This window comes from Trachypithecus francoisi, unplaced genomic scaffold (assembly GCF_009764315.1).
Source record: "Trachypithecus francoisi isolate TF-2019V2 unplaced genomic scaffold, Tfra_2.0 Lachesis_group9, whole genome shotgun sequence".
In the NCBI taxonomy this organism is placed as follows: domain Eukaryota; kingdom Metazoa; phylum Chordata; class Mammalia; order Primates; family Cercopithecidae; genus Trachypithecus; species Trachypithecus francoisi.
In genome coordinates this window covers 58,785,094-58,807,495 of record NW_022681474.1, presented here as the reverse complement: position 1 = coordinate 58,807,495, position 22,402 = coordinate 58,785,094, and the positions used below count along the sequence as shown (strand labels likewise).

At 45.0% G+C, this 22,402-nt stretch overlaps 1 long non-coding RNA gene across 1 annotated transcript; it reads left to right on the top strand.

Moving 5' to 3' along the window:
- The first annotated feature begins 6,528 nt into the window (after positions 1–6,528).
- Positions 6,529–12,177, top strand: LOC117081961. The gene is made up of 3 exons (XR_004436399.1): positions 6,529–6,636; positions 8,320–8,323; positions 12,167–12,177. It is a non-coding gene; the product is annotated as an uncharacterized LOC117081961 (long non-coding RNA).
- Positions 12,178–22,402: the final 10,225 nt, after the last annotated feature.

Sequence of the window (22,402 nt, the reverse complement as noted above, 5' to 3'; positions counted from 1 at the left end):
ATTGGCTTATGCAATCATGCAATTATGGAGGTTGACAACTCTCAAGGTCTGAAGGATGATGAGTCCATGTTTGGGAACCCAAGAGAGCCCGTTGTGTAGTTCCAGGCTGAAGGTCTGCAGGTGTGAAACCCAGGAAGAGCAGATGTTTCAGTTCAAGTCCAAAGGCAGGAAAAAGCTAACGTGTCAGTAAGAAGGCTTGTTTTATTAAATCCTTCAACTGACCAGATGAGGCCCACTCATATCAGGAAGACAGTCTACTCAGCCTACCAATTTTGTTTTCTCTTGTTTTAGTGGGGACTTTTGCTGTTTTTCTTTGAGGGGCAGGGTTATTTTAGCATAATTAAACTTTCTATGTTTTTAACTTTGTTTGATTTTAGATTCAGGGGTACATGTGCATATTTGCTACATGGGCATATTGTGAACTAGTGGTGATTGGACTTTTAGTGTATCCATTACCTAAATAGTGAACATTATCCAAATAGTGAGCCCTCACTCCCTTTCCACCCTCCCTGCTTTTGGAGTCCACAGTTGTCTAGTATTTCCCTCTTTGTATCAATATGTACCTATTGTTTAGCTCCCACTTATAAGTGTGAACATGCAGAATTTGGTTTTCTGTTTCTGAGTTACTCTGCTTATAATAATGGCCTCCAGCTCCATCCATATTGATGCAAAGGACATGATTTAATTCTTTTTAAAGGCTGGGTAGTATTCCATGGTGTATATGTACCATATTTTATTTATCCAGTCAACTGTTGATGGACATTTAGCTTGGTTCCATGATTTTGATATCGTGAATAGTGCTGCTAGGAATATATAAATGCTGGGCTTTGTTTGTTTGTTTGTTTTTTCATTGGGTTTTTTTTTGTTTTGTTTTGTTTTGTGAGACAGGGTCTCACTCTGTCACCCTGGCTGGAGTGCAGTGGTGCATTCCTGGCTCACTGCAGCCTCAAACTCCTGGGTTCAAGGGATCCTTCTGCCTCAGTCTATCAAGTAGCTGGGACTACAGGCACATGCCATCACACTTGGCTAATTTTTGTATTTTTTGTAGAGATAGGGTTTTTCCACATTACCCAGGCTGGTTGTGAACTGCTGAATGGCTGGGCTCAAGGGATCTGCCTGCCTCGGCCTCCCAAAGTGCTGGGATAATAGGCATGAGCTACACTTTTTTTTTTTTTTTTTTGAGATGGAGTCTTGCTCTATCACCCAGGCTGTCATCGAGCAATGGCTCGATCTCAACTCACTGCAACCTCTGCCTCCCAGGTTCAAGCACTTCTCCTGCCTCAGCCTCCCGAGTAGCTGGGACTACAGGCGCCCGCTACCACATCTGGCTTTTTTGTTTTTGTTTTTGTTTTTTAGTGGAGACGGGTGTTCACCGTGTTAGTCAAGATGGTCTCAATCTTCTGACCTCGTCCTTCATCTGCCTTGGCCTCCCAAAGTGCTGGGATTGTGGGTGTGAGAGACAGTGCCCAGCCTAATTTTTGTAATTTTTTTGGTAGAGACAGGGTTTCACTATGTTGGCCAGGCTAGTCTCAAACTCCTGACCTTGTGATTCACCCACCTTGGCCTCCCAAAGTGCTGGGATTACAGGCATGAGCCACCGTGCCCGGCCGTCTTTTTTACGTAATGTCTTCTTTTCCTTTAGGTAGATACCCAGTACTGGGATTGCTGGTTCTATTTTTAGTTCTTTGAGAAACCGCCACACTGTGTTCTGTAGATGTTTATACTCCCACCAACAGTGTATAAGTGTTCCCTTTTCTGTGCCAACATGCCAACATCCGTTGTTTTTAACTTTTTTTTTTTTTTTAACACTAGTCAAGTGCAGTAGCGAGAAGGGGATAAAAAATAGAACAGGGAGTTCAGTCTATAACTGACTGGGAACAATCAATTGAGATAACTCAGTACCTTCAGACCAGTCGTGACTTTTTATTAATAGCCATTCTGCCAGTCTACTGGTTTAAATGTTAATCTCATTCAGAAACTCCCTTACAGACACATCTAGAATATCTGGGCACCCTGTGACCAAGTTAACACATAAAATTAATCATCACAAATATTAACCCTCATTGTTGTACATAGGAGGAATCTGAGCCCAGAAAAAGCAAAGTGAGATCACAGAGCACTCACTGACAAACTGAATCTTGTACCCCAGTTCCCTAATGAGGCCTCATTCATTACTCCACAGGGACAACCTCCCAAGATGTGAAGGCTAATCCAAGTAGCCATGCAGAGACTTGCAATCCAATTCCCACAAACCCTGGCCCCACTCCCATCTGTGACTCCATTTGGGATCCTTAATTCATTGATCATCTTTTCTGTCACCTGGAGTTTGTCCTAGAGCCATGTTGGTGCCAGCCATGTCTACATCAGTGTTTTGAGCTGGAACAATCTGAATATGTATCCTGAGCCCCCTCCCTGCTGCTTGGAGATCTTGAGTTCCTTATAGGAGGAAAAAGGGATGACTTGGTGATAAAATTCTTAGAATATGCTTGAGGTTATAACCCCTCATCCAGCTGTGGGATGACTTTGAAAGGTGGGATGCTAAGAACAAAGTTGTTAATGACAGGTCCAGAGTCTGAAAGGTGGGTAGCAAAAATTGCCTCCCAACTCCCTCAAATAAAAGAACTGCAGGCCTCATCCCTGGAGAGGCCCTTTACTTCCAGGAGAAGCAACCCCTCTTACCAGGATCTCCTTCATACCTATTCCCCCTGAGCAAAAGGGGCTTGCTGGCTGCTGCAATCTGCCTTGTTCCCACAAACACATTGGTAGAGCCCCAGAGGAATTGCAGCCTCAGAAGAGGGACTGGAAAGACTAGGGGACTATGGTAGCCTCAGAACAGCCACAAACACTTAACTCCTGGACATGTCAGTGGTGGGAGCAACAGGTTCAGTGTGGACAGTGGTACAATACAGTAACATACAATGATCATGCCTTTACTTCTCTTATTTTCTGGAATATATAAATGGCTATGGGACTTACGCTTTTAGCCAAGATGCAGTAACAGGAATCAAACTTATCCTCCCTTCTGAAAGAACTTGAACAGCAGACAAAATATAGGAAATGGTGGCGCCCCAGACCATGGACATCAGGCAGTTGAAGGACAGCATTCCTGAGGGTCAGGGATCAAGTGAGGTGAGCCCCTGATTGCCCCAGCTTGCAGCCTGAGACATTCTAGGCAGTGGCATGGGGAGGGGAGCCCCAGACAGAGCCCAGCGCTCTGCCTGGTTGAAGGAAATGAAGCCGGAGCCAGGTGTGATGGCTCATACCTGTAATCCCAACATTTTGGGAGGCCGAGGGGGGTGGATCACTTGAGGTCAGGCATTCAAGACCAGCCTGGCCAACATGGTGAAACCCTATCTCTACTGAAAATACAAAAATTAGCTGGGTGGTAGCAGCATGTGCCTGTAATGCCAGCTACTGGGGAGGCTGAGGAGGAGAATTACTTGACCCTGGGAGGCAGAGGTTGCAGTGAGCCAAGATTGCACCACTGCACTCCAACCTGGGCAACAGAGCAAGACTCTGTCTCAAAATATAAAATAAAAATAAAGGAAATGGAGCTGGCATTTGCAGGACTGAGTCTGCAAGGGAGGGAGCTGCACCAAGAGGAAGCTCCAGAGATGATAAGCAGAGCAAAAAACCAACCAGAAGAACTTAAGGGAACAGTGTCAAGCTTTAAACTCTAGCTTTTTTAATATACTCCCCCATCATTCTGTCCTTTCCAGTTGGGCTCACTTAGCACTTCCAAGTTCCCAGGGAAGTTCTGTGATTTGCTCCTTCAGAACCCTGGGACTTACATCTTAGTCCAGTGCTCCTCTGTGCTGGGAGAGAAGGGTCCGTTACTCTGTGACAAGGCAGTCCCCAGGCAAGCAGGCAATTCCCTTGGACTTCTCTCTGGAAGCCACCACACAGTCATGGCCCTGATGACACCCAAGGGTGCGTAGAGCACAGGACTCCAGATTAAGCTCTGAGAGCAAATCTACCCTCTTACTTTCAAAATCATAGAAGTGAGGTTTGTGGATAGGTCAGAATTAGAATCTCCTTTGGAAAGTGACTCATTTGGGGAAAGGGGGCACAGGTTAAGAATCTGATGTGTGCTATGAGCTGTTTCTTTAGAAACATGAACTTACTCAAGCAGTGACACAATTTTGCTCATTCAGTAAAGTTCATTAATTTCCTGCATCTCCTTAGCAGGCACCAGCTCAAAACTGCTGAAGACAAAGATGTCAGTTTCCTGTTTATCTGCATATGGAATCTGTGACTGTTCTTCCAAGGGGGACTTGAGGAGCCTGAGCCTGATAAAGAGAGCCAGCTGGTCACCCCGGGCCATTCCCTTCCATCTGGGTTAGGTGTATATGGCCCCCTGCCGGCCATTCTGATCCTAAGGCTAGAGAAAGGGTGGACGGTAGTCATTTAGCCACTTAGTTATGCAGGTGCTCAGTGAAGTCTGTATGTGGTCTAGATTTTAAGGCTTTGTTGGTCAGAGCCAGGCAAGCAAGAGGGGTTTGGCAAGGATCAACTCATCAAGCCAAAGTTTCCCACACGCAGCAGTGTGATAACCTCTGTGTACAGATCCCCTCCCTCTGTGATGGGCTGAACTGTATCCCCTCCAAAATTCCCATGTTGAAGTCCTAACATTTCATGACAGAATCTCACATTTCATGACAAGACCTTGGAAAATGTAATTAAGTTAAAAGAGAATCATAATTCAATATGACTGGTGTCTTTATAAAAAGAAGAGATTAGAACACAGACACATACACTGGGATGACCATGAGACAGACATGGGGAAAAGATGGCTATCTACAAACCAAGGAGAGGCCTCAGGAGAAATCAACCTGCTCCTTGATCTTGGCCTTCCAGCCTCTACACAGTAAGATCATAGATTTCCATTGCCTTTGCTGCCCAGGCTGCAGTGCTTTGCTATGACAGCTGCAGACACCCTACCACCCTGCCACAGCATGCTGAAGATGCTTTAGCATGGGTGTCCAAAGGAGAGAATATAGTCATGAGTTCTTAGTTTCTGTTTCTGATTGGGCCAGCAAAGCGCATTCCTCATCCCTCTTTTCCACTTATCACTAGATACAGAAACTAAAAACCCGGTTTCAGGCTGCTAAAATCCTGGGAAAAAAAACAAAACAGGACAACAACAACAAATAGGGTAGGTTGGACAAATTTGGGAGAGTAGACAGAAAGTCTGACTCCTCCTGAGAGTCCAAATGAGAATTCCGTTTGCTGAATGAAAGACAGAGACTTGGCTAGGTACAGTGGCTCATGCCTGTAATCCCAGCACTTTGGGAGCCTGAGGAAGGAGGATCACTTGAGCTCAGGACTTCAAGACCAGCCTGGGCAACATAGTGAGACTCAGTTTCCACTAAATATTTAAAAAAAAAAATTGGCCAGGCACGGTGGCTCACACCTGTAATCCCAGCACTTTGGGAGGCTAAGGCAGGAGGATCACTTGAGGTCAGGAGTCGAAGACCAGCCTGGCCAACATGGTAAAACCCAGTCTCTACCAAATGATACGAAAATTAGCCAGGCATAATGGCACATACCTGTAGCTACTCGGGAGGCTGAGCTGGGAGAATCACTTGAACCTGGGAGGGGGAGCTTGCAGTGAACTGAGATCACGCCACTGTACTCTAGTCTGGCTGACAGAGAGAGACCCTGTCTCAAAAGAAAAAATGAAAATTAGGCATGATGGTGCATGCCTGCAGTCCCAGCCACTCAGGAGGCTGAGGTAGGTGGATCACTTGAGGCCCAGAGGCAAAGGCTGCAGTGAGCCAAGATTATGCCACTGCACTCCTGCCTGAGTGACAGAGCAAAACACTTGTCTCAAAAAAAAAAAAAAAAGACAGTGACTTGATAAGGAGGAGGAAGGAGACCCAGGCAGGGAAAGATGGCACTCATGACCATGGCCCAGAGAGCCCTCTTCAGAAGACAATGTGGGTTGGGGCATGAACAGAGGGAGAGAGGAAATGGGGAAGGGCAATTGTTGCTCAAGGCCCTAACCACTGGCTCTGTCTCCTTCATGGACTGGCTCTAGCAAGCTGGTTCTATCCAGTTGAATGAAAATTGAGTCCAAATCTTAAAAATTCCATCCCTGAAGAAAAGGTGAATGTCAAATAGACTCTAAGAATTCTAATACATTCTACAATATATTAAAAAATATTAAAGTCGGCCAGGTACAGTGGCTCATACCTGTAATCCCAATGTAATGTAATGGGGAGCCGAGCAGGAAGACACGAGGCAGATGAGAACAGAGGTAGCCTTTATTGGGCTCACAGGCGAGGTTCACTGGTCCTCTAGGAGGAGGGCCGAGGAAGTCATGTGCAGGGCAGGTATCAGGGGCCTTTTATAGGGCGAGGTAGGCGGAGTCTGTAGGTTTCGGTTTCCTGAGTTAGGTTTCTATTTCTGAGGAATGACGTGTCCAGGAGTTTGCGCAGAGCGGGGGGTTTTTGGTGGGCACGGGCTTTTTTCGCGCACTGAAAGTCTTAGCAGGAAGTGAAGGGTGGGAAGTCCTAACAAAGGACTTGCCATATCGGGTGATACTGCCATGTTGGATCTAGGTTCCTGCCTAACATTCCGACCTCTTTCTAATAAGTAAAAGGGGCAACGTGTTCATCTGGCTGCTTCCTGCTGGTGTAGGTAGTTGTGGGGTTCTTCGGAGGTCGGAACTCAGGTATAGGGGTGGAGTAGCATCTGATTGACAGTGACCCAGGAGACTTCCTTTATGTGGTCCCGGACGAAGCGGATGAGGCAGGGAGCTATGAGTAGCAAGAAGCCAATGATTAGTAAGGGGCTTAGAAAGGGTAGGACCCAACCGGCTATAGACGACTGTCACCACCCAAGTGAGGGCCCTGGTCCGAGGTTTTTCTGGTGGAGCCCTTGCCAAATCATCTCTAGAGTGAGGTTAGTTTATACTAGTCCTGACTCATTGATATAGTAGCAACATTCTTCATTGAGGAACATGCAGGTGCTGCCCTTATCGGCCATAAGGAGGTCGAGTGCCCGACGGTTTTGGGCTGCCACCTGGGCAACCGAGGTGATCTGTCATTGGAGGGAGGCCAAGGACTCCGCAGACACTTCAATTGCTACCTGTAATCATGCTGAAAGGTCTTGAGAGGTCTGGACAGAATGAGTTAGGGCTCTGGTTCCTAGGCTAGAGGCTATGAGGGATGAGGCTAAAGAGACCCCAATCATCAATGGAAGGAATACTGCCCTTGCCTGGCGGGGGCGGGCAAGGGGCAGAAAGGAGGATAGCTCGGACTCACTGTACAGGGTGAGGCTGGGGACTAGGGAGATGGGAACACATAGGGTAGTGTTGGAAGCCTTGAGAGTCTTTGACAGGGTGGAATTGCACCAAAAATACCCACCTTGGGGGGCAGTTAGATTTGGAAGCACAGATCCTGTCCGGTTGCACCAGGAAGCATTGGGGGTGGCATATCAAAAGGGGAATTGTTGTCTAAGTGGGTCTTGGAACAAGGGGACTTCCCCCAGGGTTCGGCCGGGAAGGGGAAAGGAGACAGTTAGGTTAGAGGAGTTAAAAGGGCTGGGTAAGGGTATCGCAACCAATGGGGGTTTACCTAAGACTGCACACAGGAAACAGCGAGAGATGTTGCCTACCCCAGCCATGTGTAATACTTGAGCCCCTTCTCTGACTAAGGTTAGCCAGGAAAAAGGGTTGCTACTGTCCTGGGGCTTGCTGCCTGGGTCGACTATACCTGAGATGGCTTTTTCCTGTCGTTTGATGTCAGAGGCCAGGCTGACAAGGCTGCTTATGACCCTGACATAGGCCCTAAAGATCCTGAGTCGGGCCACGGCATAGGAGCCATACCCTGCTCGGTAGAGGCGGGCCTCCACCCCTGCTGCCCACCTTGAGTCCCAAGGGTCAGGGATGGTAAGGAAAAAGGTAGACTTAAGGTTCATAGTCAGCTGCACGGAGGAAGTGGGCTGCTGCCAGAGGGTTTCTTTGGTGTCCTGTATGGCCTTGTGCATGTTGCATTAGTTATAAGGACAGCCCCCATTGGTTTCAACCCAAGTAGATCGACAAGCATCATATGTCTGATCATAAGTGAAACAGATATACGGGTGCCTCCACTCATGGGATACACTGTTGAAGGAGGAGAAATTAAAGGTTACTTGACTTTGGCACCCTTGGGGTTGGCAATCTACTGTGGCTATGGTGAGGGAGCTCATGCGATTTCCTTGGGTCCAGGTCTCGGAAAGGTAGAACCTCCACTGGAATGGGTTAGTGGGGGAAGCTTGGACAGGAGACTTACCTAGACTTGGGAGGACTAGGTGGCCAAGGAAGGTCAGGCAGAGGGTTGTTACCTGCTTGTGTGAGTTGTAACTTGGTAGGGGTAGCAACCTGAGTGGTCCAATTGGAATCATGTTGGGTGGGCGCCTTTTTCAGCTGGGACAGGTGGTACCAGGAAGGAAGACCAAGGAGCTTGGCAGCGGTGGGGATGGCGGGGATTATGGTGTATGGCCCTCCTTTTGCAGATGACTGTGGATAGTGGGGAATGTGGAGCTTCTAGGAGAATGGTTGCCCCCTACACCTGCTACCTGGAGCATAACCCTGGGCTAGGCGAGAGTAAGAGGGGTTCCTGAGTCTGGGCCTCTTCAATCTTCGTCGGTGTCGAGGAGCTGGAAGCTGCCTCTAGTACCTGGAGGAGGGTCGTCATGTGGAGGCATGGCGACCGTCCTCAGGTTGGGGCAGTCTGACTTCCAATGGCCCATCTGGCGACAGCTCAGACGGGTGAGTTGGCTCCTTAGGGTTGTGGCACTGCTTGGCCCAGTGGCCTTCGTTGCTGCACTTGAAGCAGGCACCAGGTGGCGCTCTGGGAGTACCTACTCTAAGAGCTCCTGGAGCCAGCCAGCCTCAGGGCTGCTACCAAGGCCTGGGTTTGGAGTTGTACCTTCTGTTTTAGCCTGGCCTGTCGCTGGGCCTCAGCTGCTTCCTCCCTGGAGTTGTAGACCTTGAAGGCCAGTTTGACTAAATTCTGGATGGGAGTTTGAGGGCCATCCTCCACCTTTTTTAACTTTTTCCGGATATCTGGAGCTGACTGAGAAATAAAGTACATAGCCAAGATGGTTCCTCCTGCGGGGGAGGCAGGGTCAAGGCAGGTGTACTGAATGAGTGCCTCAATCAGTCGGTTAAAAAAATGGCTGAAATGCTCATCTGAGCCTTGGACTACCTCCTTTAATTTATCAAAGTTGACTGACTTATTGGAGGCTGCCTGCATGCCGTCAAGAAGGCACTGGACCATCATGTCTCGGCAGTGGCGGCCTGCCTGCCCAACCTGGTAGTCCCAGTCGGGCTCGGCCGAGGGCACCGCCTCAGTGCTGACTGGCATGGTGGGGTCAGTTAAATTAACCTGGTCAGCGTGCTGCCTGGCTGCCGCTAGGATACGTTCCCATTCCTCAGGGGACAGTGTTGAGGTATAACGACATGGAGATCATGCCAGGTGAGGTCATACACCTGGCATAGGTATCTGAACTCTTTGATATACAGAGTGGGGTTGGCCAAGAAAGAGCCTACATGCTCTTCAATCTTAGGTCTGCCAGCGAAAACGGCACATGGACCAGGACCACTCCTTCGGCGCCTGCCACTTCCCGCAAGGGGCACAGAAGGTCAGTCCTGGACCAGGTATGGGCTGAGACAAGCGAGGAGGAGGAGGAGGTAGGAGAGACAGGGTCTGTCAGGTTTGGTGGGCACACAGGAGGAGTGGAGAAAAGGGGTGGCGCCGACAAGGACGGAGACGATGATGGGTCAGAGTAAGGGGGAGGTTGAGTGGGGAACCTAAGTGGGGGCAGGGAAAGAGTATCAGGGGGCTCAGAGAAAGAGGGGCAATTGTTCTGGCCTGAGGAAGAAGATGTCGCGAGCAAGACCTAGGCCAACAAACGTTGGGCACAGAGGTCTGGGCGGGAGCGCAAGTCCCAAAAGGCCTGAACGTAGGTACCTCGGATCATTTGCCTAGTCTCTTGCAGAAGTTGGTCAGGTCTGTGAGGATGTTAAAGTCTAGAGTGCCCTCTGCAGGCCACTGAGACTGATTATCTAATTTATACTGCAGCCATGCCACTGTGCAGAAGAAAATAAGCCGCTTTCATTTTAGGTCTTGGCTGAGACCTAAAATCTGGAAATTAGCCAAGAGGCACCCCAGAGGGTATTTTCAGTCTGGTTTGGACTGGGCATCCCCCATGATCCTGAGGCGGACAGTCCAGAGGCAACGGGAGCGTCCTCCCACTGCCACGCGGAGTGCGGGATATGGCGGCTTCCAGGGAGGTTGGACATCTCCTAGTCCCCAGTGCCAAGGTCACAAGTGACAGATGGGGGAAGCCCTGACATGGTCACGTTTTTGGGCAGGGACTCCTGGAGCCTGCAGGACGGGGGAAAACTTACCCAGCAGTGATCGAATTGAGTCTTGGATCTGGTGAAAGGGCTCCTGGCTTGGAGAGGAGGTCCTGGCTTGGGGAGAGGAGAGCCTGCCTGAACTGGTAGGGGTCCAGGAGGGGTCTCCTCCCAGGTTTCGGCACCAATGTAATGTAATGGAGACCCAAGCAAGAAGACACGAGGCAGATGAGAACAGAGGTAGCCTTTATTGGGCTCGCAGGCGAGGTTCACCGGTCCTCTAGGAGGAGGGCCGAGGAAGTTGCACGCAGGGCAGGTATCAGGGGCCTTTTATAGGGTGAGGTAGGTGGAGTCTGTAGGTTTTGGTTTCCTGAGTTAGGTTTCTATTTCTGAGGAATGACGTGTCCAGGAGTTTGCGCAGAGTGGGGGGTTTTTGGCCGGCGTGGGCTTTTTTGGCACACTGAAAGTCTTAGCAGGAAGTGAAGGGTGGGAAGTCCTAACAAAGGACCTGCCATATCGGGTGATACCGCCATGTTGGGTCTAAGTTCCTGCCTAACACCCAGCACTTTGGATCAACTGAGGTCGGGAGTTTGAGACCAGCCTGACCAACATGGTGAAAACCCATCTCTACTAAAAATACAAAATTAGCCGGATATGGTGGCACATGCCTCTAATCCCAGCTACTCGGGAGGCTAAGGCAGGTTAATCGCTTGAACCTGGAAGGCGAAGGCTGTGGCGAGCCAAGATCACGCCATTGCACTCCAGCCTGGACAAAAAGAGTGAAACTCCGTCTCAAAAATAAATAAATAAATAAAGTCATAGTAATTAAAATATGTTTAGCATAGTATCAATGAATAATTGATTGTAGCAGAACTCAGAAAGATGATGGTATATGGAAAATAGTGATATGTATGTATGTGTTAAGTATTTAGAGACAGGGTCCTGCTCTGTCACCCAGGCTGGAGTGCAGTGGTGCGATCACAGCTCACTGTAAACTTGAACGCGTGGACTCAAGCAACCTGCCACCTCAATCTCACAAACAGCTGGGATGACAGATGCACATCACCCCACAGAGCTAATTTTCTTTTATTCTTTTCAGAGATGGGGTCTCATTATGTTGCCGAGGTTGGTTTCCAACTCCTGGCTTCAAGCAATCCTCCCAAAGCACTGGGATTTGAAGTGTGAGTCACACATGCCCAGCCAGATATTGGTATTTATTGGCTTCATGAAGAAGCCACAGCAGAGGTATGGTGTGGGTCTTTGAGCTGAAGAATCAACAGCTCAAACACTGCTTGAGCCTGTTCACCATCACGCTTCTCTTTGCTTTCCTACATTTCCACACATTTTTTTCTCTTATTGAAAATGCATTCCAGTCACCAAGTAATTGGAACATAAACACCTCCCGTTATAAAAATCTTAGGATAAGCTCTCAGTGGTTCAACTTAATCAAATACTCATCAATGAAATCTTCAATGTGAGACTAAGAGGGTGAGGTCCTGTGACTGGCCCATCTGAGTTAAGCACCAGCAGTAGAAAACTGTGAAAAGTAATGCAGAGACTACAAATGCAATAGCCACTCCAAAGGATAATTTTGCATACAACAAAAAAGAAATTTCAATTCCATGAAATAATAGTGAATGAATTTAACATGAAAGATCAACTGGCTATTCATTTAGAAGAAAACAAAATCAGCTTCTTAGTTCACACCATATTTAATCAAGTAATAACATACAGGGCTCAAGAGAGTATTCTATTTTTTTAAAAAAGAGAGAGTGTTCTATTTAAATTAAACACAGTTGTTTCATATGTTTTAAACAGAAGGAAAACCTGAAAAAAAATGCAAATTCTAAAAAGAATCTCAGCCAGGCACGGTGGCTTATGCCTGTAATCCCAGCAGTTTGGGAGGCTGAAGCAGGTGGATCACCTGAGGTCAGGAGTTCAAGACCAGCCTAGTCAACATGGTAAAAACCCTTCTCTACTAAAAATACAAAAATTAGCTGGGTGTGGTGGTGTGTGCCTATATTTCCAACTATTTGGGAGGCTGAGGCAGGAGAATCACTTGAACCTGGGAGGTGGAGGTTGCAATGAGCTGAGATCACACCACTGCACTCCAACCTGGGCAACCAAGTGAGACTCTGTCTCAAATAAATAAATAAAATAAATAAATAAATAAAAAGAATCTCATATTAACAAAGAAGAAGAAACTTCTTTCATATAATGGAGAGACCACCAATTTTATTTCTAATATTTAAATTCTGAACTTACATGCCTTTATCTCTAATAACAGAAAAACACCATGTCAGACTGTTCAGTATCTGTGAGATAGGAAATATTATTTTCACTCTGAAGCTGAGATAACTGAGGTATAGAAAGATTAAACCACCACATAGGTCACACAAGTAATAATTGGCAGAGACAGGATAGCTTGTCTGGGAAAACTGTACTGTGGCGCGTACTCCTAGGAAGGAAAATATGGCATTCCATCACAATACATACAAATGCAGAATGTTCTTGGTTTATATCCAATCTTGGCCTCAGACAAATCAAAACATATCACAAGTATAAAGTAGGAGTACTTTCTTCAAATAACATGCTTTTAATCTGCACAGTGTAATAAATACTAGTGTTCAAAGCCACTTTTGAAAATTAACTCAGATATGTGTTATAAACAATTATGTGCCTGATATTTGCATATTTAAGTAAATTCTGGTTTTATTAAACATTATTTGGCTTATCTGCCGAAAGGAGAGTTCTGTAACAATGTCTGTACACATTAATATACAATAGGAAAGAGAAGATAAGACATATGACACGTGGTACTTTGTATGTTCAAATGTTTTTTTCTTTTCTTTTCTTTTTTTTTTTTTGAGACACAGTTTCACTCTTGTTGCCTTGGCTGGAGTGCAGTGTCATGATCTCAGCTCACCATAACATCTACCTCCGGGGTTCAAGTGATTGTCCTGCCTCAGCCTTCCAAGTATCTGGGATTGCAAGCATGCGTCATCATGCCCAGCTAATTTTTGTATTTTTAGTAGAGACAGGATTTCACCATGTTGGCCAGATTGGTCTCAAACTACCGACCTCAGGTGATCCACCCACCTTGGCCTCCCAAAATGCTGGGATTATAGGCAGAAGCAACCGTGCCCGGCCAAAAAACATGTACTTTAAAAGAAACATTTGAGGCCGGGCATAGTGGCTCATGCCTGTAATCCCAGCATTTTGGGAGGCCAAGATGGGCGGATCACCTGAGGTTGGGAGTTCGAGACCAGCCTGACCAACATGGAGAAACCCCATCTCTACTAAAAATACAAATTTAGCCAGGCATTGTGGCTAGTGCCTGTAATCCCAGCTACTCGGGAGGCTGAGGCAGGAGAATCACTTGAATCTGGGAGGTGGAAGTTGTGGTGAGCTGAGATCGTGCCACTGCATTGCAGCCTGGGCAATGAGAGCAAAACTCCCTCTCAAAGAAACAACAACAACAACAAACAATTTCCAAAAACATTAAATGGTTGTTTAAAACAAAATTCACCAAGTAAGGTTGTTTCACTAGAGAGAAGGCTCATGGAAATCATTTTGCCATTCCAGAAGTAAATTACTTTATTTTTATTTTTATTATTGACACAGAGTCTCCCTCTGTTGGTCAGGCTGGAGTGCAGTTGCGTGATCTTGGTGATCTCAGCACACTGCAACTTCCACCTCCCAGGTTCAAGCAGTTCTCCTGCCTCAGCCTCCCGAGTAGTTGGGATTACAGGTGGGCACCACCACACCTGACTATTAGTAGAGACGGGGTTTTGCATGTTGGCCAGACTGGTCTAAAATTCCTGAAATCAGGTGATCCACCCGCCTTGGCCTCCTGAAGTGCTGGGATTACAGGCATGAGCCACCACACCTAGCCAGCTACTTTATTTCTTTTCTTTTCTTTTCTTATTTTTTTATTATCCTTTAAGTTCTAGGGTACATGTGTATAACGCACAGGTTTGTTACATAAGTATACTTGTGCCATGTTGGTGTGCTGCACCCATCAACTCGTCAGCACCCATCAATTCGTCATTTATATCAGGTATAACTCCCAATGCAATCCCTCCCCCCTCCCCCCTCCCCATGATAGGTCCCGATGTGTGATGTTCCCTTTCCAGAGTCCAAGTGATGTCATTGTTCAGTTCCCACCTATGAGTGAGAACATGTGGTGTTTGGTTTTCTGTTCTTGTGATAGTTTGCTAAGAATGATGGTTTCCAGCTGCATCCATGTCCCTACAAAGGACAAAAACTCATCCTTTTTTATGGCTGCATAGTATTCCATGGTGTATATGTGCCACATTTTCTTAATCCAGTCTGTCACTGATGGACATTTGGGCTGATTCCAAGTCTTTGCTGTTGTGAATAGTGCCACAATAAACATACGTGTGTATGTGTCTTTATAGCAGCATGATTTATAATCCTTTGGGTATATACCCAGGAGTGGGATGGCTGGGTCATATGGTACATCTAGTTCTAGATCCTTGAGGAATCGCCATACTGTTTTCCATAATGGTGGAACTAGTTTACAATCCCACCAACAGTGTAAAAGTGTTCCTATTTCTCCACATCCTCTCCAGCACCTGTTGTTTCCTGACTTTTTAATGATTGCCATTCTAACTGGTGTGAGATGGTATCTCATTGTGGTTTTGATTTGCATTTCTCTGATGGCCAGTGATGATGAGCATTTTTTCATGTGTCTGTTGGCTGCATGAATGTCTTCTTTTGAGAAATGTCTGTTCATATCCTTTCCCCACTTTTTGATGGGGTTGTTTGGTTTTTTCTTGTAAATTTGTTTGAGTTCTTTGTAGGTTCCGGATATTAGCCTTTTGTCAGATGAGTAGATTGCAAAAATTTTCTCCCATTCTGTAGGTTGCCTGTTCACTCTGATGGTAGTTTCTTTTGCTGTGCAGAAGCTCTTTAGTTTAATTTGATCCCATTTGTCAATTTTAGCTTTTGCTGCCGTTGCTTTTGGTGTTTTAGACATGAAGTCCTTGCCCATGCCTATGTCCTGAATGGTACTACCTAGGTTTTCTTCTAGGGTTTTTATGGTATTAGGTCTAACATTTAAGTCTCTAATCCATCCTGAATTGATTTTCGTATAAGGAGTAAGGAAAGGATCCAGTTTCAGCTTTCTACTTACAGTTAGCCAATTTTCCCAGCACCATTTATTAAATAGGGAATCCTTTCCTCATTTCTTGTTTCTCTCAGGTTTGTCAAAGATCAGATGGCTGTAGATGTGTGGTATTATTTCTGAGGACTCTGTTCTGTTCCATTGGTCTATATCTCTATTTTGGTACCAGTACGGTGCTGTTTTGGTTACTGTAGCCTTGTAGTATAGTTTGAAGTCAGGTAGCGTGATGCCTCCAGCTTTGTTCTTTTGACTTAGGATTGTCTTGGCAAGGCGGGCTCTTTTTTGTTTCCATATGAACTTTAAAGCAGTTTTTTTCCAATTCTGTGAAGAAAGTCATTGGTAGCTTGATGGGGATGGCATTGAATCTATAAATAACCTTGGGCAGTATGATCATTTTCACGATACTCATTCTTCCTATCCATGAGCATGGTATGTTCTTCCATTTGTTTGTGTCCTCTTTTATTTCACCGAGCAGTGGTTTGTAGTTCCCCTTGAAGAGGTCCTTTACATCCCTTGTAAGTTGGATTCCTAGGTATTTGATTCTCTTTGAAGCAATTGTGAATGGAAGTTCATTCATGATTTGGCTCTCTGTCTGTTACTGGTGTATAAGAATGCTTGTGATTTTTGCACATTAATTTTGTATCCTGAGACTTTGCTGACGTTGCTTATCAGCTTAAGGAGATTTTGGGCTGAGACAATGGGGTTTTCTAAGTATACAATCATGTCATCTGCAAACAGGGACAATTTGACTTCTTTTCCTCACTGGATACCCTTGATTTCTTTCTCTTGCCTGATTGCCCTAGCCAGAACTTCCAACACTATGTTAAATAGGAGTGGTGAGAGAGGGCATCCCTGTCTTGTGCCAGTTTTCAAAGGGAATTTTTCCAGTTTTTGTCCATTCAGTATGATATTGGCTGTGGATTTGTCATAAATAGCTCATTATTTTGAGGTACGTTCCATCAATACCGAATTTATTGAGCATTTTTAGCATGAAGGGCTGTTGAATTTTGTCAAAAGCCTTTTCTGCATCTATTGAGATAATCATGTGGTTCTTGTCTTTGGTTCTGTTTATATGCTGGATTACATTTATTGATTTGCGAATGTTGAACCAGCCTTGCATCCCAGGGATGAAGTCCACTTGACCATGGTGGATAAGCTTTTTGATGTGCTGCTGAATCCGGTTTGCCACTATTTTCTTGAGGATTTTTGCATCGATATTCATCAGGGATATTGGTCTAAAATTTTCTTTTTTTGTTGTGTCTCTGCCAGGCTTTGGTATCAGGATGATGTTGGCCTCATAAAATGAGTTAGGGAGGATTCCCTCCTTTTCTATTGATTGGAATAGTTTCAGAAGGAATGGTACCAGCTCCTCCTTGTACTCTGGTAGAATTCAGCTGTGAATCCATCTGGTCCTGGACTTTTTTTGGTTGGTAGGCTATTAATTATTGCCTCAATTTCAGAGCCTACTATTGGTCTATTCAGGAATTCATATTCTTCCTGGTTTAGTCTTGGGAAAGTGTAAGTGTCCAGGAAATTATCCATTTCTTCTAGATTTTCTAGTTGATTTGCGTAGAGGTGTTTATAGTATTCTCTGATGGTAGTTTGTATTTCTGTGGAGTCGGTGGTGATATCCCCTTTATCATTTTTTATTGCATCTATTTGATTCTTCTCTGTTTTCTTCTTTATTAGTCTTGCTAGCGGTCTGTCAATTTTGTTGATTTTTTCAAAAAACCAACTCCTGGATTCATTGATTTTTTGGAGGGTTTTTTGTGTCTCTATCTCCTTCAGTTCTGCTCTGATCTTAGTTATTTCTTGCCTTCTGCTAGCTTTTGAATGTGTTTGCTCTTGCTTCTCTAGTTCTTTTAATTGTGATGTTAGAGTGTCCATTTTAGATCTGTCCTGCTTTCTCTTGTGGGCATTTAGTGCTATAAATTTCCCTCTACACACTGCTTTAAATGTGTCCCAGAGATTCTGGTATGTTGTATCTTTGTTCTCATTGGTTTCAAAGAACATCTTTATTTCTGCCTTCATTTCGTTATGTACCCAGTAGTCATTCATGAGCCGGTTGTTCAGTTTCCGTGTAGTTGAACAGTTTTGATTGAGTTTCTTTGTCCTGAGTTCTAGTTTGATTGCACTGTGGTCTGAGAGACAGTTTGTTATAATTTCTGTTCTTCTACATTTGCTGAGGAGTGCTTTACTTCCAACTATGTGGTCAATTTTGGAATAAGTGTGATGTGGTGCTGAGAAGAATGTATATTCTGTTGATTTGGGGTGAAGAGTTCTATAGATGTCTATTAGGTCCGCTTGGTGCAGAGATGAGTTCAATTCCTGGATATCCTTGTTAACTTTCTGTCTCATTGATCTGTCTAATGTTGACAGTGGAGTGTTGAAGTCTCCCATTATTATTGTATGGGAGTCTAAGTCTCTTTGTAAGTCTCTAAGGACTTGCTTTATGAATTTCAGTGTTCCTGTATTGGGTGCATATATATTTACGGTAGTTAGCTCTTCTTGTTGAATTGATCCCTTTACCATTATGTAATGTCCTTCTTTGTCTCTTTTGATCTTTGATGGTTTAAAGTCTGTTTTATCAGAGACTAGGATTGCAACCCCTGCTTTTTTTTGTTCTCCATTTGCTTGATAGATCTTCCTCCATCCCTTTATTTTGAGCCTATGTGTGTCTCTGCATGTGAGATGGGTCTCCTGAATACAGCAGACTGATGGGTCTTGACTCTTTATCCAGTTTGCCAGTCTGTGTCTTTTAATTGGACCATTTAGTCCATTTACATTTAAGGTTAATATTGTTATGTGTGAAGTTGATCCTGTCATTATGATATTAACTGGTTATTTTGCTCGTTAGTTGATGCAGTTTCTTCCTAGCCTTGATGGTCTTTACATTTTGGCATGTTTTTGCAATGGCTGGTACCGGTCATTCCTTTCCATGTTTAGGGCTTCCTTCAGGGTCTCTTGTAAAGCAGGCCTGGTAGTGACAAAATCTCTAAGCATTTGCTTATCTGTAAAGGATTTTATTTCTCCTTCACTGATGAAACTTAGTTTGGCTGGATATGAAATTCTGGGTTTAAAATTCTTTTCTTTAAGAATGTTGAATATTGGCCCCCACTCTCTTCTGGCTTGTAGAGTTTCTGCTGAGAGGTCTGCTCTTAGTCTGATGGGCTTCCCTTTCTGGGTAACCCGGCCTTTCTCTCTCTCTGCCCTTAAGATTTTTTCCTTCATTTCAACTTTGGTGCATCTGGCAATTATGTGTCTTGAAGTTGCTCTTCTCGAGGAGTATCTTTGTGGTGTTCTCTGTATTTCCTGAATTTGAATGTTGGCCTGCCCTACTAGGTTGGGGAAGTTCTCCTGGATGATATCCTGAAGAGTGTTTTCCAAATTGGTTCCATTTTCCCCCTCACTTTCAGGCACCCCAATCAGACGTTGATTTTGTCTTTTTACATAATCCCATACTTCTTGCAGGCTTTGTTCATTTCTTTTTCTTCTGTTATCTTTTGGTTTCTCTTCTTGCTTCATTTCATTCATTTGATCCTCAATCGCTGATACTCTTTCTTCTAGTTGATCGAGTCAGTTACTGAAGCTTGTGCATTTGTCATGTATTTCTCTTGTCATGGTTTTTATCTCTGTCATTTCGTTTATGACCTTCTCTTCAGTAATTATTCTAGCTATCAATTCTTCCACTCTTTTTTCAAGCTTTTTAGTTTCTTTGCGCTGGGTACGTAATTCCTCCTTTAGCTCTGAGAAGTTTGATGGACTGAAACCTTCTTCTCTCATTTTGTCAAAGTCATTCTCTGACCAGCTTTGATCCGTTGCTGGTGATGAGCTGCGCTCCTTTTGCAGGGGGAGATGTACTCTGATTTTTTGCATTTCCAGCTTTTCTGCCCTGCTTTTTCCCCATCTTTGTGGTTTTATCTGCCTCTGGTCATTGATGATGGTGACGTACTGATGGGGTTTTGGTATAGGTGTTCTTCCTTTTTGATAGTTTTCCTTCTAATAGTCAGGACCCTCAGCTGTAGGTCTGTTGGAGATTGCTTGAGGTCCACTCCAGACCCTGTTTCCCTGGGTATCAGCAGCAGAGGTTGCAGAAGATAGAATATTGCTGAACAGCGATTGTACCTGTCTGATTCTTACTTTGGAAGCTTCTTCTCAGGGGTGTACTCCACCCTGTGAGGTGTGGGGTGTCAGACTGCCCCTAGTGGGGGATGTCTCCCAGTTAGGCTACTCAGGGGTCAGAGACCCACTTGAGCAGGCAGTCTGTCCATTTTCAGATCTCAGCCTCTGTGTTGGGAGATCCACTGCACTCTTCAAAGCTGTCAGACAGAGTCGTTTGCGTCTGCACAGGTTTCTGCTGCTTTTGTTGTTGTTGTTGTTTAGCTGTGCTCTGTCCCCAGAGGTGGAGTCTCAGTTGAAAATGCAGAAATCACCGGTCTTCTGTGTCGCTCGCGCTGGGAGTTGGAGACTGGAGCTGTTCCTGTTCAGCCATCTTGCTCTGCCCCCCTTCTTTTCTTTTCTTTTTGAGACAGAATCACACTCTGTCACCTAGGCTGGAATGCAATGGTGCGATCTTGGCTCCCTGCAACCTCTACCTCCTGGGTTCAAGTGATTCTCCTGCCTCAGCCTCCTGAGTAGCTGGAACTACAGGTGCGTGCCACCACGCCCAGCTAATTTTTGTATTTTTAGTAGAGACGGGGTTTCACCATGTTGGTCAGGCTGGTCTTGAACTCCTGACCTTATGATCCGCCTGCCTCGGCCACCCAAAGGGCTGAGATTACAGGCATGAGCCACTGTGCCTGGCCTACTTTATTTCTTTATCTTTCCTGAATGTACCAGCAGATCCTCCTGAACAATGTAGAACAGATGTGGTGTGAGTGGAAATCCTTCCCTTGTTCCCAATCTTGGAGAGATTTTTGAATTTTTAGTAGAGACAGGGTTTCATCATGTTGACCAGACTAGTCTCAAACTCCTGACCTCAGGTAGTCCACCCACCTCAGCCTCCCAAAGTTCTGGGATTATAGGCGTAAGCCACAGCACCCAGCCCCTTGCTTAATTTGAATGTCTGTAGAATCTGTACTTTTTTTTTTTTTTTGAGACAAAGTCTGGCTCTGTCACCCAGGCTGGAGTGCAATGGCATTATCTTGACTCACTGCAACCTCTGCCTCCTGGGTTCAAGCAATTCTCCTGCCTCAGCTTCCTGAGTAGCTGGGATTACAGGTGTGAGCCACCACCCCCAGCTAATTTGTGTATTTTTAGTAGAGACGGGGTTTCACTGTGTTTGTCAGGCTGGTCTTGAACTCCTGACCTCATGATCCACCCACCTTGACCTTCCAAAGTGTTAGGATTACAGGTGTGAGCCACCATGCCTGGTCAATGTAACCACTCTTATTCCTGATATTAGTCGTTTATTTGTTCCCTCTCTTTCTAATCACTCTTGCTGGAGGCTTGTCAATTTTATTTCTCTTCTCAAAGGACCAGCTTTTCAGTTCATTTATTTTCTCTATTTTTTTTTTTCTGTTTCATTGATTTCCACTCTGATGCTTATTATTTCCTTTCTCCTGCTTACTTTTAGCTATTTTTGCTCTTAAATGTTTCTGGCTTCTTAAGGTGGGAAGTTGAGGTCATTCAATAGAGACTTCTTTTTTTGAATGTTTAGTGCTATAAATTTTCTTCCAAGTGCAGTTTTAATGGCATCCCACAAATTTTGATGTGTTTTTATTTTCATTCAGTTCAAATTACCTTCTAATTTCCCCCCTTTAATTTTCAATTTGACCCACGTGTTATTTTTTATTTTTTGAGACAGAATGTTACTCTGTCACCCAAGCTGGAGTGCCATGGCACGATCTCAGCTCACTGCAACCTCCGCCCCTGGGTTTAAGCAATTCTCCTGTCTCAGCTTCCTGAGTAGCTGGGACTACAGGTGCATGCTGCCATACCCACCTAATTTTTTGTATTTTAGCAGAGACGGGGTTTCACCATGTTGGCCAGGCTGGTCTCAAACTCCTGACATCCTGATTCACCCGCCTCAGCCTCCCAAAGTGCTGGGATTACAGGCGTGAACCACTGTGCCCAGCCTGACCCATGGGTTATTTAGAAATAGGTTACTTAAGTTGGGTGCAGTGGGTCATGCCTCTAATCCCAGCATTTGAGAGGCCAAAGCTGGAGAATCGCTTGAGTCCAGGAGTTTGAGACCAGACTGGGCAACATGGTGAGTCTTACTCTCTACAAAAAATAAGAAAAACAGCTGGAGGCATGGTGGCACATGCCAATAGTCCTAGCTACTAGGGAGACTGAGGCCGGAAGATCACCTCATCCCAGGGTGGATGCTGCAGTGAGCTATGATCACACCACTGCACTCCTATCTAGGCAAGAATAAAGAAAAGAAAGAAGAATAAGGAGAAAGAAAATGAGGAAGAAGGAGGAGAAAGTAGAAGAAGAAAGAGAAGGAGGAGGCAAAGGAGGAGGGGGAGAAGGAGGAGGAGAGAAGAGGAAAAGGAAGAGGAGGAGAAAGAAGAAGAAATGAGTTTGGTATTTAGTTTCCAAATATTTGATTATTATCCAAATATAATTAGGTATTAATTTATAATTTAAATCCATTATGGCCGAAGAATGTATTTTGAATGACTTGAATTATTTTAAATTTATGAGAAATCTTTTAAGGCCCCAATTATAGTCATTTTTGGTAAATATTCCATGTGTACTTGAAAAGAAGGTATATTTTGTTATTGGAAAATGGAATTTTTTCTTCTTTTTTTCTTTTTTAGACCGAGTTTCACTCTTGTTACCCAGGCTGGAGTGCAATGACACAATCTTGGCCCACCATAACCTCTGCCTCCTGGCTCCAAGTAGTTCTCCTGCCTTAGCCTCTTGAGTAGCTGGGATTACAGACATGCACCACCATG